Source organism: Schistocerca gregaria, chromosome X (assembly GCF_023897955.1).
Source record: "Schistocerca gregaria isolate iqSchGreg1 chromosome X, iqSchGreg1.2, whole genome shotgun sequence".
Classification (NCBI taxonomy): domain Eukaryota; kingdom Metazoa; phylum Arthropoda; class Insecta; order Orthoptera; family Acrididae; genus Schistocerca; species Schistocerca gregaria.
The window spans coordinates 526,485,949-526,509,362 of NC_064931.1; the positions used below are offsets into that span (position 1 = coordinate 526,485,949).

General features: G+C 42.6%; 1 protein-coding gene and 1 pseudogene across 1 annotated transcript in view; both read right to left on the minus strand.

Moving 5' to 3' along the window:
* The window catches only part of LOC126297835 (cysteine dioxygenase type 1), a 124,825-nt gene that overhangs the window by 74,036 nt on the left and 27,375 nt on the right, over positions 1-23,414 (minus strand). The gene's annotated exons all lie outside the window — the stretch shown is intronic.
* On the minus strand, positions 7,880-7,997 carry LOC126299852 (5S ribosomal RNA; annotated as a pseudogene).

Here is a 23,414-nt window from a genome sequence, read left to right on the forward strand (position 1 = left end):
AATATCCACAGTCAACGTCTGTCTTCAGGAGTTCTGGGAACAGGGGTAATGCAAAACTTTTTTTGATGTGTGTAAATATGACAGTTGCTTAAATGACACATGGTAAATGCTAATATCTATCGTGAATATGATCAGCGGAACACATAACTAACTAATGCAAATATTTTACTGCAATATTTCATATCATGGATATATTGGCAGTAAATTTACTATGTAGACAATATTTAGCGTATTTCAGTTGGCGAATACTTGGTTAAGTCTCAGAACAACATAAATCCAGGTATTTGTGGTTCAATCGTAAGTTGATCTCAGGGTTCGTTGTATCACTTGTCACTTATTTCGTTATTTTTCTGTCATAAATTGTTTACGAGGAAAATGCTACGTTGGGCATTGCGAGTCCACGTTAAACTGTAAAACTGTAGGTCTCTCGACAGCTGTCTGGTTAAGTCAGTACAAAGGTCGGAGGAAGGTAAGGTTCAAATGGTTCAAATGGCTCTCAGCACTATGCGACTTCACTTCTGAGGTCATCAGTCGCCTAGAACTAAGAACTAATTAAACCTAACTAACCAAAGACATCACACACATCCATGCCCGAGACAGGATTCGAACCTGCGACCGTAGCGGTCGCTCGGCTCCAGACTGCAGCGCCTAGAACCACACGGCCACTCCGGCCGGCAGGAAGGTAAGGGACATCATGTCCGATAGTAGCACGTGGTATTCAAACCAACCTGAGGGCTGAAGGCGGCTTTGTCTTCTTTTCTGCTATACTTACGCGGTATTAAGAATGCACTAATGGTTATGAGAAACACATCACAACACACATGCGTCCCTTCAAATGTGGAAACAACTTTAAAGCAGTGGGAAATTCGTGACGTATTGCACTTGTATTTTACCTAAGATTTGTAATTGTTGTGAACATGATCGACACGGCAGCGGTAAGTGGCAGAAAAAATTGAGTTGCTGGTGAACTGTTGGACGAATTATCTTCTCCCTTTTCGATGAAATCGCAACGCTTTTTAGCAGTACGCATCGTGTTGACTTGCTCTCAGAATAATTCTTCACCCATACATAACGGGAGAATTAGTAATAGTGGACTGAAGGGATACCTCTGAAATTGGTAAACATAGCCGCAATGTCTAAGACAAGTTGCAATTCATCCGCTTGGTGTCACACAAGCAGTTTTAGCACGCAGGAATAACATAGTTTGCTTGAGTTCTGCGTTTCGACTGGTTCTCGCTAGTCAACAGGCAGTTACGATGGCTGGAATCTCCTGTCATTACGTTCCCGTCCCTCGCCCAGGTGCCTGCCCTGTTGTAGGCTGAACAGCGTGTCTAGCAGACATTAACCTTACGGCGCTGAGCAGATAACGGTAGCCTGTACGTAACGGTGGAATGTTGCTTTTGTAGTCACGTCTCAAGACTAGTTTGACACAGCTATCCATGCTAGTCTATCTTCTGCAAGTCTTTTAATATCTGCGCAGCTACTGCAGCTTACTTCCGATTAAATCTGTTTACTGTATTGAAACCTGAGGTGTCTGCTCTCCAGACTTACCTTCATTACCAAACTTACTATTCTTTGATGCCTCAGCGTGTGTCCCATCAAATTATCTCTACCTTCAATTAAGTTGTGCCATGACACTCTTTTCTTTCATATTAGATTCAGTAACTCCTCATTGGTTATCCCATCAGGTGACCTGCAACTCCGCACACTAGTTTCGGCTTCCACAGAAATGAACATCTGATAATAAAACTGCCTGAACTGCAAATTAAAACAGCAGCTATCTTAGTTAATTTGATAGAATTACGGTAGTGGAAAACGTAAGAAAGAACCATAAGGTAGAAACACTGTATCGAGGGTGTCTCAGTAAGAATGGACAATATCCACGGATATAACAGGATCATTAGAAATTTAAAAAAAAATCTAATAAGCATTCTCTCTAAAATGCTCATCTAAGAGGTATGAGCATCTTCGATACTGTGAAGCTAATCTCTTCTACTGCAAGCTCATCGCTTTCCATATATTGAGATGTCGTCGAATGGACGAAAACAAGTGAAAAATGTCTTGCATACATGGTGTCTAAAGTACATACCTTAAGAGCTATGAGCACTTTTTCATCATCGCCACTGAACAAGTGCTTATAGGTCTTAAGATATGCACTAGACTCCATATTCGCTGGACTTTTTGTTTTGTTTTTGCCGAAGCTATCTATCACCTCTCAAAATATGGAAAACAAAGAGCCTGAGGTACAAGAGATTTGTTTCACACAACAAATAATCGTAGCTCTAACACGTGCATTTTGGAGCTCATGTTTACTAGATTCTGTTTGGTCCAAATGATCGTTCCTGTCATATCCTTGAATACTGACTATTCCTCCTGGGACATCCTATATGTACTGGGCACTAATTAAGGTCCTCAAGTGAATTTTCGGGGGTGCAGCTGCATAAATTCAGTATGCGCAGTGGTTCGGTTCTTGGGTTTAAAAGGACGGAGCAAGTGCTTGAGCGTCAGTCACCTCGGCTCACTCTGAAGACGGTATTCAGCCGAAATATTAGACGAAGAAACTGAATTTATGCGGCTGCACGTTCGAAATTTTATGGAACAAGAAGGATTATACTTCGATTAAGAGAGCTTTATGATTGATATTCCAGCGAGTAGAGTGGTAGCGGTGGGTCACGAGCGGTATGTGCTCAAAGTGTTGCTCGTTGGGCACATGCAGAACTTTGCCAAGAATAGTTGGCTGTATGTCAGCAGTACTAAGCCCGCCAATGCACCCACAAAGATATTTCATAAGACTGATAAATTATGAAACTAAACAAGAGTCATGACCTCGCTTCTGACGCGGGGAAGCAAATGATGCAGTTTATCTTTTCTAAATGGCTCTGAGCACTATGGGACTTAACTTCTGAGGTTATCAGTTCCCTAGAACTTAGAACCACTTAAACCTAACTAACCTAAGGATATCACACACATCCATGCCCGAGGCAGGATTCGAACCTGCGACTCCGGCCAGCCATCTTTTCTATGTGACACGTTAAATCCTGGTCTTGTGATAACGTATAGAGTGAAAACTTCACGAAACAAAGTTATTAAGGTTTTCTAATCTCAACAAAGAGAAATGTACTGCTAAATTAGAACTCTCGCTCTTTTGAACTGAGACTGGTTACGCTTCACATATTATTATTTTACGTGGGATAGGAAATTCTGTATCCGTTGTTTACGTGGCGGATATGAAACGATACTGACGTATTAAGTCTTTGCCGTTTACACAGAATCCGAAAGGTAAGTCTAGTTTTGTCCAACCTTCACTGAAGCTGGTGTAGCATGCGTATTGAAGTATAGAGTATGTAAAGACGCAGAATAGGGCGCTGCTGTTGGCAACGCCTATATAAGACAAGAAGTGTCTGGCGCAGTTGTTAGATTGGTTATTGCAGCTAAAATCGCAGGCTATCAAGATTTAAGTGAGTTTGAACATGGTGGTATAGTTGGCGCACGAGCGATGGGCACAGCATCTACAACGTAGCGATGAAATGTGGATTTTCCCGTACGACCATTTGACGAGTGTACCGTGAATACCAGGAATCTGGTAAAACATCAAATCTCCGACATCGCTGCAGCCGGAAAAAGATCCTGCGAGAACGGGACCAACGACGACTGAAGCGAATCGTTCAACGTGACAGAAGTGTAACCCTTTCGCAAATCGCTGCAGATTTCAATGCTGGGCCAGCTACAAGTGTCAGCGTGCGAACCGTTCAACGAATCATCATCGATATGGTCTTTTGGAGCCGAAGGCCGCCTCGTGTACTCTTGATGACTGCACGACACAAAGCTTTACGCCTCACCTGGGCCCATCAACACCAACATTGGACTGTTGATGACTGGAAACATGTTGCCTGATCGGACGAGTTTCGTTTCAAATTGTATCTAGTGGATGGACGTGTGCGAGTATGGAGACAACCTCATGAATCCATGAGCCCTGCATGTCAGCAGGGGACTGTTCCAGCTGTTGGAGGCTCTGTAATGGTGTGGGGCGTGTGGAGTTGGAGTGATATGGGGCCCCTGGTACGTCTAGATATCACTTTGACAGGTGACACGTACACGCATCCTCTCTGATCACCTGCATCCATTCATGTCCTTTGTGAATTCCGACGGACTTGGGAAATTCCAGCAGGACCCCACACGTCCAGAATTGCTACAAAGTTGATCCATGAACACTCTTCTGAGTTTCAACACTTCTGTTGCCCACCAACGACCCAGACAGGAACATTATTGAGCATATCTGGGATGCGTTGCAACGTGCTGTTCAGAAGAGATTCCCACCGCCTCGCACTCTTACGGATTTAAGGAAAGCCCTGCGGGGTTCATGGTGTCAGTTCCCTCCAGTACTACTTCATACATTAGTCGAGTCCATGCCACGTCGTGTTGCGTCACTTCTGTGTGCTCGCGGGAGCCCTACACGATATTAGGCAGGTGTACCAGTTTCTTTGGCTCTTCAGTGTATAATGCGTACTTTGTCCTACAAGCCACGTGAAGCTATTGTTTCTCGCAGTCGGAAATCAGTTGATTGTGATAAGGTTTGTAACTATCGTTTATTTGCATCGCTCTGGTCCTGATAAAGAGACGAGTTCTTCCTAACCATCTTCAAAATTCTTACTGATCACGACGCCTGACTGTCTCTAACTTAGAGCACTAGTTGTCGCTTTCGCCAGTGAATTTTATGTAGGTCTTTTTCCTGTGGCTATGGGGTGCCGTTCTTACACAAGATGATTGTTAATCTTTTCGCACAGCCTCGGCCTGTCTGACCTTCGGTGTTTTATTACCACTGAATGTTTTAGGCCTTTGGTTGACAGTTCCCCACACATCTTCATCAATAACTGACAGGTTTTTTACTTATTGTAAGTAGCTCAGTTCCAGATAACATTTATACTCATAATCATATTGTAATTTAGCTCACCTCAAATAATAATTAGATCTAAATTCTCAAATAAGTACATTGTTAAGGGTCCTCAGTCCCTCGTATTGAACTGAATGTATCTTCAATGAACACAGCCGTTTACTGAAGTCAGCAAACCATTACGAGTATCATCGTGTGAGTCAGCATTGGGATGTGCCAAGAACAACCACAAATGGATTTTTACAGAATGAATCTTCCATCCGGCAACGAAGCCTGTGATATTTTGAAACCTTATGGCAGATTAAAACTTTGTGCCCTCCACAAGCAACGCTCTCACTGACTGAACTATCTAGGCAAGATTCACGGCCGGCCCTCAGCTTCACTTCTGTCAGGATCTCTCCCACATCACAGAAGCTGCCTTGCGTACTTTGTTGGACTAGCAATACTGAAATAAAGTTTATTACGGAGAAGCGGCTTAACCACAGACTGAGGGATTGTTTCTACCTAAGACCAGTGTCCGTGAAAATCAAGATTCCTGGTTGAAGCTGCATACATTTTAATTTGCCAGGAATATTCAAAACAGAGCACATTCCGTTCCAAAGTGAAAGACTTAAACTAAAAACTATCCTCAAGGCTGTGATCGTGATTTAAAGTGACGACCGTCATCCTCAATGCAAGCACAACAGTAGAATCCAGTCGCAAAATTGAGGACTAGGTTCAGAATTACACTGCCTGTCAAAAAAAGTGAAGCACCAAGAAGACATGGTCGAATGTCAATGTGACTGTAAACGTACACATCATCGGTGGATGTGTAAATGATCAGAATTGCAATTTTTTGTGGAAGGTGCAATGGCCACCAGAGGGCATCAGTTTTGTTCTCGTTTAGTGCTGTGGCCAGGCCTACTATGTACATAAGGGGAGTGAACAGTATCAAATTTTGAACGATCACTGTGAAGGACAGGAATATGTCACATAATGATCTTAGACGCTGTTACCGGCACCTGAAGGAGTTTTAAATGGGCCCACTGTAAGTCTCCATTTGGCTAGCTGGTGGAATCGTACTTTACCCAAATTTGTGAGGCAATGGCGCGATGTTGGATTGCAGGTGAAGGCATACTCGTCGTCAAGGTTTCGGTCGTGATCGACAACCACCAATCACATCGTTACCCTTTCATATCTGCGCGGCCGGACGGTGTGGCCGTGCGGTTCTAGGCGGTTCAGTCTGGAACCGCGTGACCGTTTCGGTCGCAGGTTCGAATCCTGCCTCGGGGACTTAAGCACTATGGGACTTAACACCTGAGGTCATGAATCCCCTAGAACTTAGAACTACTTAAATCTAACCAACCTGAGGACATCACACACATCCCTGTCCGAGGCAGGATTCGAACCTGCGACCGTAGCGGTCGCGCGGTTCCAGACTGAAGCGCCTAGAACCGCTCGGTTACAGCAGCCGGCAGCAGCTACTTGACCACTGCTCCTCATTCTTTTTAAATCCCTACGCACTGTCATTGTATTAGCTGGACTGCTGATAGCACTTTGGAATTCAGGCATGATTCCTGCCGTTGATTTCATGTGATTTTTTTTTTTAAATCGCTTTGCGCAATGCTCGACCGTCTGTGTCCGTCAGTACATAAAGTCTGCCTTGTCCTGGTTTAATTGTTGTCACCAACAGTCGAGTTGGGCAGCTTTATAAGGCTGTAAATGCCTAACTGATTTGTTACTCAAGTGACATCCTGTGAGTAGTCCACGTTCGGAGTCACTGAGCTCTTCGGATCGACACATTCTGCCGTTACTGCATCTCTAGTGGGAAAACAATACTCCTCGCCTCCATTTATACTAGCTGGTCGGCCTCATGTGACATTTTCCGTATTACATAGGGATCTCCATATGCCATTGCTCAGATACACTGATAGATCCCTATTTACAAGAGGGGCGTAGGTAATGGAATTAAATCTGGCGAAGCTCTAAAAATAACGATTTTTAAACACCACTGTAGTAGAAACTTGAAGACTCAGCCTTGTTTCTTACCTATCCTACACTTTCTTACATCGTTATCAAAAAACCACTCTTACTTTTTTGTGATGCAGATATGGCCATCGATTATAAAATTATCTGATAACTGCGAATATCGTTTGACCTTTGGCGGAAGAAATTCCTTTTAACTTTGGCGGGAGACTTCAAGGACATAATTCTTGTTAACGAATTGGTAGATAGTAACAGTGAACAAGTGACGAGAATAATTCTAGCACAGTTAACACCATGCTGAGTAACAGATCCCTAAATAGCCCTGTGGAATACGGCTATATTGTGTGTCTCAAGGACGTCCTCGTCGTACATACAAGGAGTAGCATGTGCCACTTCCGTCTTACAACGTTGATGTCCACCATATCCCTGGTTCCTCTATGTGTCTCCTACTGTTCAGATTGTAGTTCAGGATTTTCTATGATAGTCTTTCATTTCTCATTTTCTTCACATGCAGTTTCCATCTATCTCTGTATTGAGTTATTTCCTCATTAATAACCATCACATTCGTATGATAAATTTCGCTTTCGCACAATTGCAATGTGGTTTTATGAAACCTTATACTTGTATATTTTCGCATTTGATAGTTAAACATGCTGTTTATTGTTTCACATATAGCGTGAAATTTGATAAACCCTTCATCTATTTCATTATCATTATAATAACCTGTGTCGCAGACTAGATATTCAGTTATTTCATTGTTAGTTACTGTCTCCGACTGTCTGAGTGTTTATCTTGAAAGGCTGCCACTTTCGTCTCAACTCCGCCCGAAAAGGCCATGAAGGCCAAACGGTATCGACCGGGCGCCGTGTCATCCTCACTTACAGGCATCACCTGATGCGGATATGGAGGGGTATGTGGTTAGCACACCGCTCTCCCGGCCGTATGTGTTTCCGAGACCGGAGCCGCTACTTCTCAGTCAGGTAGCTCCTCAGTTTGCCTCACAAGGGCTGAGTGCACCCCGCTTGTCAACAGTGCTCAGCAGACCCGATGGTCACCCATCCAAGTGCTAGCCCAGCCCGACAGCGCTTAACTTCGGTGATCTGACGGGAACCGGTGTTACCACTGCGGTAAGGCCGTTGGGACTTCCGTCTTACGTAATGCAATTTTTAACATTATATCCTGCAAGTACATGGTTTAGCCAATGTACTGCGGGCTGCATCTTATCCTGAGTTTATTGCGCTATCCACTTTGATCTTCGCCTACAACTGTTTATCTATTGCTCAGAATTTTTTACTAGATCTACTATGCAACTTTTAACAGACTAGTTCCTCTGTAATTTCTACATTCGAGTCGCAACACATACAGTAAAACGTGATTTTGCAAAATCATCCACGGAGAACTGTAAAGCAAAAGATTGTCACCCGCGTTTGGTTACGAACATCACTCAGAAACTTGTCTTCCTGCATAGCAGATCTGAACTACCAAATACATCGGCTCTATGATGCGAGGAACGCGGATTTGTCACTTTATTTTTATAACATATGAAGGTCGGTATGGATTCACTGATCTCCTTAGTAAACGCAATTTAAAACACTCAGTTTATGTGAGGAGAGCTAACAGTGGATGGTAGCTTGGGTTGTATTTCAGCTACGCCACTTCAGAACCATTCGAGAAACAAAAATTGGCGGACGTTAATGGCAGTAAGAAGATTTCTTTACTGTCACGTACAAGATGTAAAGCACTGGTGAATCAAGTAACCAATGAGTACCACATTAGCGGCAGAGATAACACTAATGGATAACTAATTTCAGGATAATTATCCGCTACCATTAATAACAAGGCATAGACGACCGAACGGAATTGCGCATTAAAGTCCTACGCATGATCTTTACATCGAATGTGACAGATGGTTTCAGGTATTCCACCCTTACACAGCCCAGTCATATTACATGACCACCTGTCAAAAGCTTGAATAAAGACATTTTGTAGCGCAGATCGCTGCGAGAAGCGCAGGAAAAGTCAATGAAGTTCTGGAAGGTACCGACAGGGCTGTGGAGCCACGTCGACTCCAGTGCAGTGGCCAGCTGCCCAAGGTTTCTCGGTTGAGGATCAATGGTGCGAACAGCCGGATCGAGGTGATTCCACTGACTCTCTACTGGGCAGTAAGGTAGCCAGGGAGTACGGCAAACTCATCCTGCTGCTCTTGAAACCACTCACATACACAACTAGCTGTGTGATACTTGGTATTTTCCTGTTGGTAGATGCCATTGTGCATAGGAAAAACGAACAGCATGTAGAGGTGGACATGGTCCCCGAGGATAGATCCATACCTGTGTTGACCCACTGTGCCTTCCAGAATGACGAGATCATCCAGGGAATGTCACGAAAACATTCCCTAAACAACAACGCTTCGGATGATTATAGCAGCGTGTTTGCTTTGAGACGTTTCACACCGTACACGCCAACGGCCATCTGGCGTCTGATAATGCCACCTGTCGCCACTCAGTGAACTTCCAGTAGCGGAGTAGCGGTACTGGCGTGCATTCCAGCCTTCGTCGATCATGAAGAGCAGACAGCACGAATGCTTGAACAGGCGGCTACCGCGGAGACCCATGCGCAGCAACGTTCGCTGAACAGTCGTTGAGAAGACACTCTTAGTAGCCCTTTCGTTCATCTGGGCTGCCAGTTGCTCAACAGTTGCACGGCTATGTGCCCGTACACATCTTCGCAGCAGTCGTTCACCCCTGTCACCTGTGAACCATGGTACGCCACAATTGCCTCGGCGCCGGCTTTGAATAGCCCCATTTTGGCATGGACGATGTGCATTAACCATGGTGGCATATTCACAGTTTAAAAACTTAGCCGTTTCGGAAATGCTTCCGCCCTTGGCCTGCAAGGCTATGATCATATCCTTTTGGATGTCAGATAAATCGCTCCGTTTCCGAATTACCACAACAACTGTACTGTTTTCCGAATTCCCCAGACACGCTTTATATACCCTCCATTGTTAATGCTGCCACGAATTGTCTGTGAGTGCTTATTGAAAGTTGACGTCGAATACAGGGTGTTACAAAAAGGTACGGCCAAACTTTCAGGAAACATTCCTCACACACAAAGAAAGAAAATATGTTATGTGGACATGTGTCCGGAAACGCTTACTTTCCATGTTAGAGCTCATTTTATTACTTCTCTTCAAATCACATTAATCATGGAATGGAAACACACAGCAACAAAATGTACCAGCGTGACTTCAAACACTTTGTTACGGGAAATGTTCAAAATGTCCTCCTTTAGCGAGGATACATGCATCCACTCTCAGTCGCATGGAATCCCAGATGCTCTGATGCAGCCCTGGAGAATGGCGTATTGTATCGCAGCCGTCCACAATACGAGCACGAAAAGTCTCTACATTTGGTACCGAGGTTGCGTAGACAAGAGATTTCAAATGCCCCCATAGATGAAAATCAAGAGGGTTGAGGTCAGGAGAGCATGGAGGCCATGGAACTGGTCCACTTCTACCAATCCATCTGTCACCGAATCTGTTTTTGAGAAGCATACGAACACTTCGACTGAAATGTGCAGGAGCTCCATCGTGCATGAACCACATGTTGTGTCGTACTTGTAAAGGCACATGTTCTAGCAGCACAGGTAGATTATCCCGTATGAAATCTTGATAACGTGCTCCATTGAGCGTAGGTGGGAAAACATGGGGCCCAATCAAGACATCACCAACAATGCCTGCCCAAACGTTCACAGAAAATCTGTGTTGATGACGTGATTGCACAATTCCGTGCTGATTCTTGTCAGCCCACACATGATGACGGTGAAAATTTACAATTTGATCACGTTGGAATGAAGCCTCATCCGTAAAGAGAACATTTGCACTGAAATGAGGATTGACACATTGTTGGATGAACCATTCGCAGAAGTGTACCCGTGGAGGCCAATCATCTGCTGATAGTGCCTGCACACGCTGTACATGGCACGGAAACAACTGGTTCTCCCGTAGTACTCTCCATACAGTGATGTGGTCAACGTTACCTTGTACAGCAGCAACTTCTCTGACGCTGACATTAGGGTTATCGTCAAGTGTACGAAGAATTGCCTCGTCTATTGGAGGTGCCCTCATCGTTCTAGGTCTTCCCTAGTCGCGACTCATAGGCTGGAATGTTTCGTGCTCCCTAAGACGCCGATCAATTGCTTCGAACGTCTTCCTGTCGGGACACCTTCGTTCTGGAAATCTGTCTCGATACAAACGTACCGCGCCACGGCTATTGCCTCGTGCTAATCCATACATCAAATGGATATCTGCCAACTCCGCATTTGTAAACATTGCACTGACTGCAAAACCACGTTCGTGATGAACACTAACCTGTTGATGCTACGTACTGATGTGCTTGATGCTAGTACTGTAGAGCAATGAGTGGCATGACAACACAAGCACCGAAGTCAACATTACCTTCCTTCAATTGGGCCAACTGACGGTGAATCGAGGAAGTACAGTACATACTGACGAAACTAAAATGAGCTCTAACATGGAAATTAAGAGTTTCCAGACACATGTCCACATAACATCTTTTCTTTATTTGTATGTGAGGAATGTTTCCTGAAAGTTTGGCCGTATCTTTTTGTCTATAATCATTCAGAATACTTTGTTGCTGTGTCACTTGCTTCAGCATTTTCCTGTGTAATCATTTGCCCATATGTTACGAGTGCAAATACAGAGTACCAGTGCTTCAGACATATCAGTACCATTATTCTTAATAGTGAAACATTCTTAGGAAATGTCGGTCAACCTGAATGCGGCACTTCGTGAATATAATCGAGAAATACCACCCAAGCTCTGCCCAAGCACAACGCTGCTATTTGATATGATTCATCATAAATGCTGCTTCGAAAAGCTACACTCATCCTAACATTCGGCTAACTCACCTTCTGCAAATCTGATTATTGAAATCAGCGAGACAACTTAATGTTCAGGAACAGAATAAGTAATCAGACAAATTGGCTTTTTTTTTTTCAAATGACCCGAAACACCACTGTCTGAAACGATTGAGGGAAACTACGGAAAATACACTACTGGAAATGGAAAAAAGAACACATTGACACCGGTGTGTCAGACCCATCATACTTGCTCCAGACACTGCAAGAGGGCTGTACAAGCAATGATCACACGCACGGCACAGCGGACACACCAGGAACCGCAGTGTTGGCCGTCGAATGGCGCTAGCTGCGCAGCATTTGTGCACCGCCGCCGTCAGTGTCAGCCAGTTTGCCGTGGCATACGGAGCTCCATCGCAGTCTTTAACACTGGTAGCATGCCGCGACAGCGTGGATGTGAACCGTATGTGCAGCTGACGGACTTTGAGCGAGGGCGTATAGTGGGCATGCGGGAGGCCGGGTGGACGTACCGCCGAATTGCTCAACACGTGAGGCGTGACGTCTCCACAGTACATCGATGTTGTCGCCAGTGGTCGGCGGAAGGTGCACGTGCCCGTCGACCTGGGACCGGACCGCAGCGACACACGGATGCACGCCAAGACCGTAGGATCCTACGCAGTGCCGTAGGGGACCGCACCGCCACTTCCTAGCAAATTAGGGACACTGTTGCTCCTGGGGTATCGGCGAGGACCATTCGCAACCGTCTCCATGAAGCTGGGCTACGGTCCCGCACACCGTTAGGCCGTCTTCCGCTCACGCCCCAACATCGTGCAGCCCGCCTCTAGTGGTGTCGCGACAGGCGTGAATGGAGGGACGAATGGAGACGTGTCGTCTTCAGTGATGAGAGTCGCTTCTGCCTTGGTGACAATGATGGTCGTATGCGTATTTGGCGCCGTGCAGGTGAGCGCCACAATCAGGACTGCATACGACCGAGGCACACAGGGCCAACACCCGGCATCATGGTGTGGGGAGCGATCTCCTACACTGGCCGTACACCTCTGGTGATCGTCGAGGGGACACTGAATAGTGCACGGTACATCCAAACCGTCATCGAACCCATCGTTCTACCATTCCTAGACCGGCAAGGGAACTTGCTGTTCCAACAGGACAATGCACGTCCGCATGTATCCCGTGCCACCCAACGTGCTCTAGAAGGTGTAAGTCAACTACCCTGGCCAGCAAGATCTCCGGATCTGTCCCCCATTGAGCACGTTTGGGACTGGATGAAGCGTCGTCTCACGCGGTCTGCACGTCCAGCAGGAACGCTGGTCCAACTGAGGCGCCAGGTGGAAATGGCATGGCAAGCCGTTCCACAGGACTACATCCAGCATCTCTACGATCGTCTCCATGGGAGAATAGCAGCCTGCATTGAAGCGAAAGGTGGATATACACTGTACTAGTGCCGACATTGTGCATGCTCTGTTGCCTGTGTCTATGTGCCTGTGGTTCTGTCAGTGTGATCATGTGATGTATCTGACCCCAGGAATGTGTCAATAAAGTTTCCCCTTCCTGGGACAATGAATTCACGGTGTTCTTATTTCAATTTCCAGGAGTGTATAAATCAGGTTGTTGTTGTTGTCTTCAGTCCTGAGACTGGTTTGATGCAGCTCTCCATGCTACTCTACCCTGTGCAAGCTTCTTCATCTCCCAGTACCTACTGCAACCTACATCCTTCTGAATCTGCTTAATGTATTCATCTCTTGGTCTCCCTCTACGATTTTTACCCTCCACGCTGCCCTCCAATGCTAAATTTGTGATCCCTTGATGCCTCAAAACATGTCCTACCAACCGATCCCTTCTTCTAGTCAAGTTGTGCCACAAACTTCTCTTCTCCACAGTCCTATTCAATACCTCCTCATTAGTTACGTGATCTATCCACCTTATCTTCAGCATTCTTCTATAGCACCACATTTCGAAAGCTTCTATTCTCTTCTTGTCCAAACTAGTTATCGTCCATGTTTCACTTCCATACACAGCTACACTCCATACAAATACTTTCAAAAACGACTTCCTGACACTTAAATCTATACTCGATGTTAACAAATTTCTCTTCTTCAGAAAAGCTTTCCTTGCCATTACCAGTCTACATTTTATATCCTCTCTACTTCGACCATCATTAGTTATTTTACTTCCTAAATAGCAAAACGCCTTTACTACTTTAAGTGTCTCATTTCCTAATCTAATTCCCTCAACATCACCCGCTTTAATTTGACTACATTCCATTATAATCGTTTTGCTTCTGTTGATGTTCATCTTATATCCTTCTTTCAAAACACTGTCCATTCCGTTCAACTGCTCTTCCAAGTCCTTTGCTGTCTCTGACAGAATTACAATGTCATCGGCGAACCTCAAAGTTTTTACTTCTTCTCCATGAATTTTTTATACCTACTCCAAATTTTTCTTTTGTTTCCTTTACCGCTTGCTCAATATACAGATTGAATAACATCGGGGAGAGGCTACAACCCTGTCTCACTCCTTTCCCAACCACTGCTTCCCTTTCATGCCCCTCGACTCTTATGACTGCCATCTGGTTTCTGTACAAATTGTAAATAGCCTTTCGCTCCCTGTATTTTACCCCTGCCACCTTCAGAATTTGAAAGAGAGTATTCCTGTCAACATTGTCAAAAGCTTTCCCTAAGTCTACAAATGCTAGAAACGTAGGTTTGCCTTTTCTTAATCTTTCTTCTAAGATAAGTCGTAAGGTCAGTATTGCCTCACGTGTTCCAACATTTCTACGGAATCCAAACTGATCCTCCCCGAGGGCCGCATCTACCAGTTTTTCCATTCGTCTGTAAAGAATTCGCGTTAGTATTTTGCAGCTGTGACTTATTAAACTGATAGTTCGGTAATATTCACATCTGTCAGCACCTGCTTTCTTTGGGATTGGAATTATTATATTCTTCTTGAAGTCTGAGGGTATTTCGCCTGTCTGATACATCTTGCTCACCAGCTGGTAGAGTTTTGTCATGACTGGCTCTCCCAAGGCCGTCAGTAGTTCTAATGGAATGTTGTCTACTCTAGGGCCTTGTTTCGACTCAGGTCTTTCAGTGCTCTGTCAAACTCTTCACGCAGTATCTTATCTCCCATTTCGTCTTCATCTACATCCTCTTCCATTTCCATAATATTGTCCTCAAGTACATCGCCCTTGTATAAACCTTCTATATACTGCTTCCACCTTTCTGCCTTCCCTTCTTTGCTTAGAACTGGGTTGCCATCTGAGCTCTTGATATTCATACACGTGGTTCTATTCTCTCCAAAGGTCTCTTTAATTTTCCTTTAGGCAGTATCTATCTTACCCCTAGTGAGATAAGCTTCTACATCCTTACATTTGTCCTCTAGCCATCCCTGCTTAGCCATTTTGCACTTCCTGTCGATATCATTTTTGAGACGTTTGTTTTCCTTTTTGCCTGCTTCATTTACTGCATTTTTATATTTTCTCCTTTCATCAATTAAATTCAATATTTCTTCTGTTACCCAAGGATTTCTAGCAGCCCTCGTCTTTTTACCTACTTTATCCTCTGCTGCCTTCACGACTTTATCTGTCAGAGCTACCCATTCTTCTTCTACTTTGTTTCTTTCCCCCATTCCTGTCAATTGTTCCCTTATGCTCTCCTTGAAACTCTGTACAACCTCTGGTCCTTTCAGCTACTTTGTTTCTTTCCCCCATTCCTGTCAATTGTTCCCTTATGCTCTCCTTGAAACTCTGTACAACCTCTGGTCCTTTCAGCTACTTTGTTTCTTTCCCCCATTCCTGTCAATTGTTCCCTTATGCTCTCCTTGAAACTCTGTACAACCTCTGGTCCTTTCAGCTTATCCAGATCCCATGTCCTTAAATTCCCACCTTTTTGCAGTTTCTTCAGTTTTAACCTACAGGTCATAACCAATAGATTGTGGTCAGAGTCCTCATCTGCCCCTGGAAATGTTCTACAATTTAAAACCTGATTCCTAAATCGCTGCCTTACCTTTATATAGTCTATTAAATTAGGTTATAGAACTGAAATTTGAAACATGCTCTTCGCAAATACAAGTGGGGGGTCGTAGCTTTTGCTACAGCTCCGATAATTTTGAACAAACCGTTGTAGAAATAGTCCCATGGAAATAAGAGCACATACAGGAGACTCTATATTGCTTGTTTCGCTCGAATGATACACTAATGGATACATATTTCCGTCCTTCAAGCAACTAAAATAATACCTGTGACTAGGGTCTCCCGTCGGGTAGACAGGTGCAAGTCTTTCGATTGGACGCCACTTTGGCAACTTGCGCGTCGATGGGGATGAAATGATGATGATTAGGACGACACAACACCCACTCCGTGAGCGGTGAAAATCTCCCACCCAGTCGGGAATCGAACCCGGGCCCTTTTGATTGACTTTCTGTCGCTCTGACCACTTTTTTAGTATTATTAATCTCATTTTGTTCGTTTTTGTTCGTTGTATCTGCTTGGGGCAGACGTCGCAAGACACCCATTTCAGTTAGTGGTTGATCCATTAACGAATTTTTTTTTTATTACAGAGGGCAGCTAAGCACCACTCAGCTACCGGGGGCGGACCTTCAAGTAACTATATGTATCAGACCAAAACAACTTATTTATGTGGGTTGGTGCTTGACTGGCCAAAGATTTTGAGTATAACGGGCGCTAGGTCCTTCAATTTTCTGCTTTGTAACGCTTCTGTCACTGGCTTGTATAGTATAATGTGCCACTTTCCGCTATGACTCGAACTACAATTTATGCGATGTAGTTGTCTGGGTTATAGAAACGCAAGAGAATTTCAGTTTTAGTGGGGCTATGCCTGTACAGAGACTGATTAGTACTCTACTTTTTAGTCTTTAATTACAGTATTTTCAGTTCTTATCACAGTAACGGATCATTCAGAATCGAAAATCCAGTCGATCTGTGGAGAAGTTCGAGTTAATACCTGCGGGCAGAATCAACGAGATGTGGTAATATCAGATGCATTAATAAGTGGAACTCGAAGAAAGAAGGGGTAGAATGAGATCGCCGACAACGCGATCATTAGAGTCGGAGCACAAGCTCGGATTACGGAAGAATGGAGAATGAAATCGGCCTCGTCGTTTCAAAGGAACCATCCCAGCATTTGCTTCAAGCGATTTAGCGAAATCTCGAAAAACTTCAGGATGGCCGGACGCGGGTTTGAACTATCGTCCTCCCGAATGCGAGTACAGTGTGCTAACCACTGCGCTAAATCGCTTGGTGTCAAAAAAGAAATTGCTCTTCATTTAGCCTTGGAAGCATAGCACTAGAATCTATTTAAAAGAGTGAATCAAGGAGTCTGTTAGTACATTGTTTCTGTGGACGTCGCTGAAGAGGAAGAACCATACAACTAGAACAATACTTGGGAAAGACTAATATAATTCAAACACAATGTGCATTATAAATTTACATGTTTTCAAGCAAACATAATTTTGCATTCTTATCGTCATCAAGTTTCACAAGATAACAAAACATCTGTTAAAAAAAGGTTATGAAACTAATTTGTTCTGATATTTAGATAGGCGTTACTGACGCTGAAACAATCGAAAGATAGAAATGCAAGCAATGCGAAGTGACAGTGAAAGATGACCAATCGTGCATATTGTAACACCTCAACTATTTTCAGTTGACACCTGAAATGGACATTGCTACCAAAAACTGTACCATTCTTATATGCGAATTCTGAGGAAACCCCACACATCTGTTGGGTTTGCATTAGCTTGGTGGTCGTACCAGCCAATTTCTTCTCAGCAGAGGTATACTTAACGCCTCTGGCGTCCTCCCTCATACAAAGAATATTATTCAACGCTCAACAAAAATTTATGATTAGTAATTGAAAGGGGTTACATCACAATTAAAACAGCTCAAAAGTGCTTCCGTATCTAACGAATAATACTGTCTAATTTCCATTCTCTATCATCTCGAACAGAAATAAATTTGTTTTTCGAAGTTCAACAGTAATTAGGTAACAACGTATTCGCTCAACGGAGTATAACACATTGATTACATTAAATGTCTCTGTTCTTTGGTTATACAATTATATGAAAATCTGACTCCTTTGGGGTGTCGTACTAGACAGGGTATCGCTACAACTGAATGACTGCAGATGTAAATTCGCAAAAACGTTACCTGCTACCCCATCTCCCATTACTGTCAACGGAAAAATTAACAAGTTTAGGAATTTCCTCCTTGTAACATGCAGCACGGAAATACCACTGTAGATTGTTGTTACCACCCGGTTACACCTTATCTTGAATAACTTGAGTGTTATCACTACGTCGATTGGTGCTCAGGGTCAAAAACATTGCTCTGAAATGGGACTTATCGCGAAGCATTGCGTTTTCAAGAAATTCTTTATTCTAATTTATATCTGGTTTTTCTGTCATATCTTTGAGAGTCAATTGACAGAATAGTTCTGCAATAATTAGCAGCCACTTGGACGTTATGTTGGGGCAGATGGCGTATGACGTCCCTCCACACACCCCCAATCACCATCACCCTCACACCCCCCACACCCCCCACACCCCCCTCAATCCCAATCACCTGCAGCACCAGCGCCGCCAGCCAAACCGCACCAACGAGGAGGGACAGTGGTAAGGCATAGGCCTCGCTATGGTGACCAACTCTCCCGCATTTCCCGGGATCCCCCGTATTTAGAGACATTTTTTCATAATCTCCCGGCTCCCGTATTTTCAGGCTCAGTGGCCGTTTATCTCTCGTTTTTAACTTTATTTTTCTTATCACACACCGGTATGTAAAAATATTTTTCAATCATTTAAATTTTGCACGCACTGTCAGGATTCATTCCTAGACAGCAGAGAAAACTGATTCTATATCGACCTTCGACCATAGATGTCGACATTATGTCTATCGAATATCTTTGGAATGATCGACCGACGCTTGGGGTTAGATGTGACTGTTTCTGTGCCAGTGCTAACTGTGAATCGTCGTTAACTTGTTCAAGATTTTATGGTGGGCAGCGAAGACGAAGCTAAAACGCCACCAAAAAAGAAAACAAAGTATGTGTGTACATATCTTACGAAATGGGAAGCTTTATATTCCTGGATTGGACCAGCACGGTCAAATGCTTATAAAGCAAACTGATCAATTTGCAAATGGGAGTTAGGCATCGCGCATGGCGGCAAGAACGATTGTTTACAGCACATGAATACGTCAGGTACGGTAATAAATTATTAATATGTATCTTATATAAAATCGTATATATAATATCTTACTGTTCATTGCGTAGTAATTGGTTATCAGCAATTTTCTGAGTTAACATCTTGTATTTGTTTGTAGGTCACAAAAGCAAGGCAAATGATGTTACTACTTCATCCAAAATAACTACATTCTTCATCTCTCCTCACCTGAGCAAAGGCTTAACAAACGAAGATATGAAAACCATTGCTGGTGAACTTTCATTAGTCTACCACACAGTGCAGCACAATATAAGCTATAGGAGCTTGAACTGTACTATCAAACTTTCGAAAAACGTTTTCAGTGAATCTAATGTGTCAAAGAAAATATCTTGCGCGCGAACTAAAATGATGATAATGAACGTATTGGTCCCAAGAAGTGTGAACGATTTTCTGGAAGTTTTAATGACCCCAAGAAGTGTTTCATGTTCTTTTCTTTAGCAACAGATGCCTCCAATCACCTAAACAGGAAAATGTTTCCAATTGTCATACGATATTTTTGACCCCTTTAGCGAAAGTCAAAACGAATTGCTGGTTTTCGTATAACAGGCAGATGAAAATGCAATTGATGTCCATAGGTTGTTAAAAAACTCACTGAAATCAAATAATTTGAATATCAGTAATATATCGTCATACTGTGCCGATGGTGCCAATATACATTATGGCAAGCATAATACAGTCATGAAACTATTAACTAACGAAAATGAAAAAATCCTTAAAACAAGTTGTTATAACCATGTACTTCGTAATGCAATGAAACGTGCTTGCAACTGTTTACAATATGTAGATGTTGAAGTGTTGGTGTTAAAACTATGTAGTAACTTTTCCTATTGTGCCAAACGAAGGGAAACGTTAAAATCATTTTTTGATTTTGTTGATGTGGAATGGGCTGAAATCTTGCGACATGTGAATACTAGGTGGTTATCTCTCACTCCTGCTGTAGAAAGGCTTTTAAAAAATTGGTAGCCTATAAAGAGCTATTTGAAAAGCATAGATGAATCAGACTGTCTTAAAGTTCTGAAAAAGTATTTCTGCAATGAAAATACAGAAGTACAAACAATTGTTCAAGCTTATACTAGTTTTTTGTGAATATTGGAAATGTTTTCATTCAAAAAGCAAAGTATTTGGAGAATTACGACCTTAGTATTATGGAATCTCATGAATCTGTAAACTTAATAATTAGTAAAATCAGACAGAGAAAGGAAGACAGTTATTTTGGTAGTGGTAATCATAAATTATTAGCCTATGTTCTTGATTTAAATTTGAAATCTAGTAGTGAGAACAACTTCATTGAATTCTATGATTGTTTATATTCTTACTTCGGTAGTAAATTTGATAATAGTTCAAAGAGTTTAATCCCACTATGTCTAAAAATGGAATCGACATTAAATCACATGCGTGAAGTTGTATTAACGAAGATGAATTATATGGGAAGTTCTAATGATGCAATTAAATGTGCTGTCTCTTTAGATGGTAATGTTAGCCAGAAATGGGTACAGGTTTTTACAACTTTGAAATCAAATAATGTTAATTTTGAAAACTTGGGTAAGCTGGTTTGTTTTCTTATGAGTATACTCACACTAAGAGAGTATTTTCTCTTATGAATAATAAGTGGACTGATGTAAGGAAAAGAAGTAGCACAAACTTAATCAAATCTTAACTACAAGTTGCTATGAATTTTTCTTATTCGTGTAGTGAATTCTTTGAATTTGTTAAAATTGATGTAAAACTACTGACTGAGGCAAAATCTGTTGCAAAATATGTATAAGTGTGTAAATAAATAGTCTACTTTTACAAACACTGCTTTGATTTTTGGCGGAATTTTGCTGTGCTACTAATCTCCCTTATTTTTTTGTCAAGGATATAAGAATCTCCCTAATTTTCGTTTAGAAAAATTGGTCACCCCAGACCTCGCCTTCGAGAGATTGGCGGTTCAAATTCACTTCCAGCCATTTACGTTTAAGTTTTTCGAGCTTTTCTTAAATTACGTAGGGTAAACGCGGGAATGGTTCCCTGGAAGAGGAGATTGTTCACTTCCTTTCCAATTCGAGTTTTTGCTCCGTCTTTAACAACGTCGTCGTTGATGAGCAACTAAACTGTTTTTTTTTACCCCATATTTAATAGAGTACATTTCATATTTTGACAAAATTGTCAACCGTAAACTTAATGGCATTCTGGCACATTTTCTAAATTTGGTTCTCCATCTGGACTTGCAATGTTTTTTTTTTTACATGCTGAAAAGTGGCTCACTAATTTATTTTTAGTCCAGCGGTCAGCCAGACACACCTATCTTCCATAATATACTCATTATTTCTTTTTCCTTTCCACTTTCTCTTCAAGTTAAGTAAAATACTGATATCATGACTTTATCTTGAGCCTTAAAAGGCAGATTTTCCTGGCGAGACCACGAGCAGTTTAGATTGTTTCACACATCAGTCTGTTTCTATGCGAAACAGAAGTGCTCTGAGACAAACCACATTTGTAAAAGGCTGTTTCCTTTCTTGTGTGAGCTATCTCCCTTATGTGACAGAGGAGTGGCATATGTTTTTGGTTTAGTAAGCTGTTTGCGTTTTGGGAGATGAGCTAATAGTCCAACTCCACCATCGTTCACTCAAGAGGTACGTCTTAGTAGGCTGTTTGTGGCTTCAAACAACAGCGAGCATCCTTTTTTGCTGGGAATATTCAAAGCCGTTACTTGGATTGTGAGAGATTCTCAAATTCATCACTGGATAAGTGAAAAACAAGAGAGTTCTTTAGAGTAACTTTTATTTCTGTCTAGAGTTTTATCGAAATTTGGATCAAGCATATATGATTTGATTTTATCGCAGTTTGGTACGAGGGCGCAAAATACGTTATGTAATATAATGATATAGTTACGTGAGTCAACATGTTGAAATTCAGGTAATTATGATATGAAGTGGCGCGTATCTGAAGACTTTAGCAATGGAAGACAATTGACAGAAGTGGTCATTTTTATCACCGGTAAGTATTTGCAATGAGTTCCCTTCATCTCTAGATAAAAACAGTTTTTCTGACTTCGATGGAATATTTATGTTTGTAAGTGCTCATAAGATGAGTGCTCCCCATTTTCAGATAAAATCAATTTGATTGTTATAAACTCCAAGGTTAGTGTTTGTCATTTTACTGTGATATTATCTTCGAGTTTCCAGAAACGTTCCTCGTGATTGGAAAAGAGCACAGGTCACCCCCATCTAGAAAAGGGAGATCAGAAATGACCTGCAGAGCCACCGTCTTATATCAATTACATTTATTGGTCGCATATCTAACAATTATTCTCATTTCAAACATTATGACCTATCTGGAACAAATTGACCTCCACGGAAATTGGTATAGGGTCCGGAAAGACAGAACGCACACTTCACTCGTTATATACTCACTGCTATGAATAGAGCGACCCAGGTTGGTTCGGATTTTCAAGCCTATAAAAATCTTCGGATTCGATATCATATCGACACTTTCTAAAAATAAAGAATGTTGCTATAGGATACCTAACTAGGCTTGCGACACACTACGGTGATGGATAGTCATTTGCAGTCAATTCAGTAATATCTGGTACGCCTCAGGGAAGTATAACAGCACCTTCGTTGTTTCTGTTTGTGCATCAGTGACTTAGTGGATGGTATTAGATGCAATATCAGGCTTTTCGTAGCTGATACAGTTGTCAACGAAGAAATTCTGTGAGACGAAATTTGTAGCAATATCCATCTAGATCTCGATGAACTATGAACTTAGTGCAATTACTGGCAACTAGCTGTTAATGTGCAGAAATGCTAAGTTGAGCGCTTCACAAAACATAAAAAAACGGTATCCTTTGACCATTGGATTGAGTCTCCTCTGAAGGCAGATGAGCACGACTTAATTGAAAGTATCCAGACACCAATATATAATGCGGAATTGCACACTAGTTGTCACGAGAGCAGGCCCACTAGTATAAATGAAGGCGGGGAGTATTACATTGTCAGTAGAGTAGCAATACCAGCAAGCGGGGCGACAGAAGAGCTCAGTAACTTCGAACGTGGGCTGAACACTGGATGTCAGCTGAGTAGCAAGTCCATCAGGGACATTTAAACCCGAGTCGAGTATTCGTGAAGTGGAAAGGAGCAACCATAGATAAACTAAGTCCAGGCAGAAATTATGTACTGACGGACAGGAAGCGTCGATCATTGCGGAGGGCGGTTTTCAAAAAAATAGCATGAAATCAGTGAGGTCCAAAGTGCCACCAGTAGTCCAGGTAGCACAATGTGCACCGCGTGTAGGGACTTAAAAAGAATGGATTACCGTGGTCGATCAGCTCCTCATAATCCATACATTTCTGTAGGCAATGCTAAGCGACGCATGATATGGTATTAAGAGCGACGCCAGTGGACAGTGGGTGATTCGAAGTGATGATCACGCTATACCCTGT